At 51.4% G+C, this 6383-nt stretch overlaps 1 protein-coding gene across 1 annotated transcript in view; it reads right to left on the bottom strand.

The window, feature by feature from the left end:
- The window catches only part of LOC140389171 (uncharacterized), a 101120-nt gene that overhangs the window by 44781 nt on the left and 49956 nt on the right, over window positions 1-6383 (bottom strand). The window lies entirely within an intron of this gene.

The following is a 6383-nucleotide window of genomic DNA, read 5'->3' on the forward strand; positions in this document are numbered from 1 at the left end:
GGGAGGGAGAGGGGGAGGGCGGAGGGGGATGGGGGAGGGAGAGGGGGAGGGGGAGGGGAAGGGGAAGGGGAGGGGGAGGGGGAGGGGGAAGGGGAGGGGGAGGGGGAGGGAGAGGGGGAGGGGGAGGGGGAGGGGAGGGGGGAGTCACAAAGAGGCACAAATAACTTCCCAGAAATGTGATGGAAGCAGGGGTCCAGTGAAAGGGTGGAATTGAAGGAAATCAGTATCAGTAAGATAATGGTGCTGGGGAAATGAATGGGGTTAAAGGCTGACAAATCACCAGGGCCTGATAATCCCCATCCCAGATTATTAAAGGAATTGGCTCTGGAAATGTTGGACACATTGGTGACCATCCTCAAAAATTCTATAGACCCTGGAGCAGTTCCTGCAGATTGGAGGGTGGCAAATATCACCCCACTGATTAAAAAGGGAGGGAGAGAAAAAAGGGAGAATTACAGAGCAGTTAGCGTGACACAGGAGTGGGGAAGATTCTGGAGTCTATTATAAAAAATGTGATAACAGAACATTTAGAAAGTATTAATGGGATTGTACAAAGCCAGCATGGGTTTATGAAGGGAAATCATGTTTAACAAATCTACTGAAGTTTGTTTGAGGATATAACTAGTAGAATAGATAAGGGAGAACCAATGGATGTGATATTTTTGGATTTTCCAAAGGCTTTTGACAAGGTCCCTCATACGAGTGCAGACAGCGGCAAAACACCTGCAGTCACACACTTATCTTGCTTAACGATATTTACCCAGGTGCTCTGTCACATTGAAACCAGCCAGAAACCACACACCTCAGATTCTGATGAAACTGTCGCAACTTTATTACCCAAATAACTAAACCAAATTCATTTAACATTGACTACAATACTTCTGCCTCTCTGTCTGAGACCTTCTTATTAACACTTCCCATGTTGTGCACAAAATTGGAGAGGGCAGCACGGTAGCACAAGTGGCTAGCACTGTGGCTTCACAGCACCAGGGTCCCAGATTCGATTCCCCGCTGTGGGTCACTGTCTGTGCGGAGTCTGCACGTTCTCCTCGTGTCTGCGTGGGTTTCTTCCGGGTGCTCCGGTTTCCTCCCACAGTCCAAAGACGTGCAGGTTAGGTGGATTGGCCATACTAAATTGCCCTTAGTGTCCAAAAAGATTAGGAGGGTTATTGTGTTACGGGGATAGGGTGGACGTGAGGGCTTAAGTGGGTCGGTGCAGACTTGATGAGCCGAATTGCCTCCTTCTGCACTGTATGTTCTATGTTTTATGTCTAATGTTCTGGCAAAGTTGGCAGGATGCAATAGTTCCTCTCTCTCCCTCTCTCTCTCTCTCTCCTTCTTTCTGTCTCCTTCTCTCTCTCTCTCACTCTCTACCTCAGGTGGCTCTCTGGGTCGGGTGTCTGTCAGTGTTGGGTGGAGGTTTCTTGCTCGATGGAATGGATGAGAGAGAGAGATTCAGGGTCAGCCTCCAGTCTCTAGACTGTCGTCTCCCCAGTCAGGGAGCTGCCCTGAATTGGTTTGGATGTGTGGGGAAGGTTGTCCTTTCCCTCCGCCCAGGTGCCGTTCTGTCCGGAGAGAGGGTTCAGATACAAATGCCTCCTTTGTCTCTGCTGAGATTCTGTTTGTCTTGTGTCCATTCGCGCTCCTTCCTTCTGCTGCTTCCAGTCAGCACCTGACTGCTGGAGTCCGGCGGGGCTGCGCTCTGTCTGCTTTTGCCAGACTGCGGATTTCAGCAGACTTTGGACAAGTCTGCTTTTAAATCCCAGCATCCTCCTCAGTTGGCCAACTTTTAGGTTCAATGTCCTGGCAGCCATTTGATGACACTCCCCCTGTTTGAATGAATGAGTCTTTAACGAGTGTCGTTCCAAACAATTCTGGACAGGGATCGTTGTGGAGAAGAGAGAGGTCTCGAGCTGATACTCTGTCTATCCAGACATTAAATAAACATTGCCGTTTGTACACACACAAGTTAAAAACCCGTCTCATCAAATCGACAAGTAAATAAAAGTGCACAATGTAAGGAAGCAGGATAATAAAATAGACCATCTAAAACCCTGAGTGTCCTTGCAGATTTGGTTGAACCAAACCTTGGTTAACTGCCTCAGTTAGTTTTGCAGGATTGAAGGAGCTGGGAGCAAAATATGGGCTGGAGCAGGGGGAAATATTTAGATACATGCAGGTTCGAGACTTTTGCCACGAAAGGAGATACAGAGGTTCCCGATGGAGCCGACCTCCACATTGCTGGAGGAGGTGCTGATAACAGGGGGACTGGAGAAGGGGGTAGTGTCGGCGGTTTACCGGGCTATTTTGGAAGAGGAGAAGGCACCGCTGGAAGGGATCGAGGCAAAGTGGGAGGAAGAGTTGGGAGACGGCATGGAGGAGGGGTTCTGGTGTCAGGTGCTCCGGAGAGCGAACACCTCCACCTCGTGCGTAAGGTTAGGGCTGATACAGCTGAAGGTGGTACACACAGCACACTTCACCTGGGCGAGGATGAGCCGGTTCTTTGAGGCGGTAGAAGATGTGTGTGAACGTTGCGGGGTGGGGGGGGGGGGGTGGGGGTGGGGGGGGGGGGGGGGGCTGCTGCAAACCACATTCATATGTTTTGGTCCTGTCCAAAACTGGAGGATTACTGGAAGGAGTTTTTTTTTAAACAAACGATTTTATTGAGGTATTTTAAGCATATAGAAAAAGTGACAATGTACAGTACAGAAAAAAAGAAGTTAAGACACAAATTACAAATTAAACATGGTGCAAACCACTGTTCTGTTCACGCACGGACCTGCCTCAATATCCCCCTATTCCACTCTACACTACCCTTGCCCCCCGCCCCCCCCCCCCCGCTGACACTTACTCCTCTGCCAAGAAGTCAATAAATGGCTGCCACCTTCGGACAAAGCCTAGTAGCGAACCTCTCAAGGCGAACTTGACTTTCTCTAGGCCAAGAAAGCTCGCCATGTCCGATAGCCATACCTCAGCCCTCGGGGGCTATGAGTCCCTCCATGTGAACAGTATTCGTCGCCGGGCTACCAGGGAAGCAAAGGCCAGAACGTCGGCCTCTCTCTCTTCCTGGACTCCCGGGTCCTCCGAAACCCCAAAGATTGCCACCTCCGGGCTCATTACCACCCCAGTTTTCAATACCCGGGACATGACATCTGCGAATCCCTGCCAATCCCCCCTGAGTTTAGGGCACGACCAGAACATGTGTACATGGTTAGCCGGCCCTCCGCCCCATCTCGCACAATTGTCCTCCAGCCCGAAGAATCTGCTCATCCGGGCCACCGTCATCTGGGCCCGGTGCACGACCTTAAACTGGATCCGGCTGAGACTGGCGCATGTTGCGGTCGTGTTTACTCTGCTCAGGGCTTCTGCCCAAATACCGTCCTCCAGCTCCCCCCCGAGCTCCTCCTCCCACTTAAGCTTCAGGTCCTGGGTCTGCGTATCGTCAGCTCCCATTAGTTCCTTGTAGACGTCTGAAACTCTACCCTCTCCCACTTCTCACCCAGAAACTACCCTGTCCTGCCTCCCCTTCGGCGGGAGACGTGGGAAGGACGGCACCAGTCTGCGTATAAAATCCCTCACCTGCAAGTGTCTAAAGTCGTTCCCTCTCACCAGCCCAAATTTCTCCTCCAGCGCCCTCATGCTCGGAAAGCTCCCTTCCAGGAACAGATCCCCCATCCTCACAATCCCCGCCCTCCTCTACAGTCCATGTTCCCCGGGGCAAATCGGTGGTTGCCGCAGATTATGGTCCACACCGATGCTCTTACCTCCCCTACATGCCTCCTCCACTGGCCCCAGATCCGAAGAGCCGCCACCACTATCGGGCTGGTGGAGTACCGTGCCGGCGGAAGCGGCTGAGGCGCCGTGACCAGGGCTGTTAAGCTAGTGCCCCTGCACGAAGCAGCCTCCATCCACTCCCAAACCAACCCCGCACCCACCATCCATTTTCTTATCATCGCTATGTTGGCCGCCCAGTAATACTTGCTGAAGTTCGGCAACGCCAGCCCCCTTCTCCTCTGTTCCTTTCAAGCATCACCCTCTTCACCCGCGGGGACTTCCCTGCCCATACAAATCCCAGAATAATTTTATTCAGCCTCTCAAAGAAGGACCGCGGGCTAAAGATGGGGAGACACTGAAAAACACACAGGAACCGCGGGAGAATCGTCATCTTAACAGTCTGCACCCTCCCCGCCAATGACAGCGGGAACGCATCCCACCTCCGGACCTCCTCCCTCACTCTTTCCACCAGTCGGGACAGGTTGAGCTTATGCAACTTGTCCCAGTCCCGTGCCACCTGAATACCCAAATATCCCAACTCGCCCCCACTAGCCTGAACGGCAACCCCTTCAGCCAACTCTCCTGCCCCCTCGCCTTAATTATAAACAACTCGCTCTTAGCCATGTTCAGTTTGTATCTGGTTGCCATAATTCCGTCTATCCCCACCATTGGGTCCGATACATATAACAGCAGATCATCCGCGTATAACGAGACTCTATGCTCCACTCCTCCCCGGACAAGCCCTTTCCAGCCCCGAGAAGCTCTCAGTGCAATTGCCACTCATCGGTACAACCGACTCTGGCTCGGCAAGTTCATGATTAATAAAGCCTAATGTTCACTCGCTCTCTCTGCCTCTCGGTGAATTGAAGGGACATCAAAACCCCTTAGTTGCTACTTGCAGGCTCCTGGCTGCTCACACTGCTGACTGTTCATGTGTCCTTCAAATACTCAGAAGGCCTCTCGTCATTTGGGGGTCCATCCAGGCCATCTTTCTGGACACCCCTCATAACCCAGCTGTTTCCTCAAGGACCAAGCTCAATCAGGAGCCCGCCAGGTGTTGGCAGAGGAAGCAGGGGGTCAGCAGAGCTCAGCCCAACCAGAGGATGCCCGCTCTGTGGCCTTTGGAACCCTCCCTTGTTCTCTGCCCCTCTCTTATTTCCTATGCAGTGTCGTGTGTCTCGCCCCACACTCTCTCATCTTGGTGTTCTTCTCTCTTATTTCCTCCGAATTCCCACACAGCTGCCAAGTTAGTTTATTTTCTCCCCAGTAACACCAGCAAATCAACTTGCAAAGAAATTGAACCCGGTTCTGTTCTGATACGGCTCGCCCAGTCTGTACACAGCTGGTCCCAGTGTGCCAGGAATGTAAAGCCCTCCTTCCTGCTCTCTCTCCAGCCACACATTGATTAACTCTGTACTCTTATTTCCGTGCTCATGAGATTGAGAGCAATCCAGCGGTTACTGCTACCTTTGGTTCCTGCTCGCTAATTGCTTACTTCAGGAGGGAATATAGCTGGATTGGAAGCAGGGAAAAGGTTCACTCGGCTGATTTCTGGGATTTCTCACGTGGACAGGTTGAGCAGATGGACCTCTACACATTGGAGTTTAGAAGAATGAGAGATGGGACTTCCGGTGATGGTGATGTGCTGAGCGGACGCACATCAGGTGGCTCTCCTCCCAACCACAACCACAGAAGACACAATTAGCTGAATTTCACCTGAAAAATCAGCAATAAAACAATCCCAGCGAAAGAAAAGGAACAATGGGGTAAAATGCCAGCGAAGGGGAGCTCAGGAGGCTGATGAGATGACAGAAGTGGCGGAAAGGGCCACGAGCAACGAGCAGACGAACCGGCGGACCCATGAGGCGAGGAGCTTCGGCCGACCAAGAGAGTCAGAGACAACGCAATACCTAGAAAGTGACCCACACACAACACCTAGAAAGTGACCCCCACACAACATCTAGAAAGTGACCCCCACACAACACCTAGAAAGTGACCTCCACACAACACCTAGAAAGTGACCTCTACACAACACCTAGAAAGTGACCTCGACACAACACCTGGAAAGTGACCTCTACACACCTAGAAAGTGACCTCTACACAACACCTAGAAAGTGACCTCTACACGACACCTAGAAAGTGACCCCCCACACAACACCTAGAAAGTGACCTCTACACAACACCTAGAAAGTGACCTCTACACGACACCTAGAAAGTGACCTCGACACAACACCTAGAAAGTGACCCCCACACAACACCTAGAAAGTGACCTCTACACAACACCTAGAAAGTGACCTCTACACGACACCTAGAAAGTGACCTCTACACGACACCTAGAAAGTGACCTCTACACGACACCTAGAAAGTGACCTCCACACAACTCCTAGAAAGTGACCCCCCACACAACACCTAGAAAGTGACCTCTACACAACACCTAGAAAGTGACCTCTACACGACACCTAGAAAGTGACCTCGACACAACACCTAGAAAGTGACCCCCACACAACACCTAGAAAGTGACCTCTACACAACACCTAGAAAGTGACCTCTTCACTTCCCAATCCAACACCCATTGTCTTTGCTTTTAAACTTTTAACATTTTTTTTATA

This window comes from Scyliorhinus torazame, chromosome 14, assembly GCF_047496885.1.
Source record: "Scyliorhinus torazame isolate Kashiwa2021f chromosome 14, sScyTor2.1, whole genome shotgun sequence".
NCBI lineage: Eukaryota > Metazoa > Chordata > Chondrichthyes > Carcharhiniformes > Scyliorhinidae > Scyliorhinus > Scyliorhinus torazame.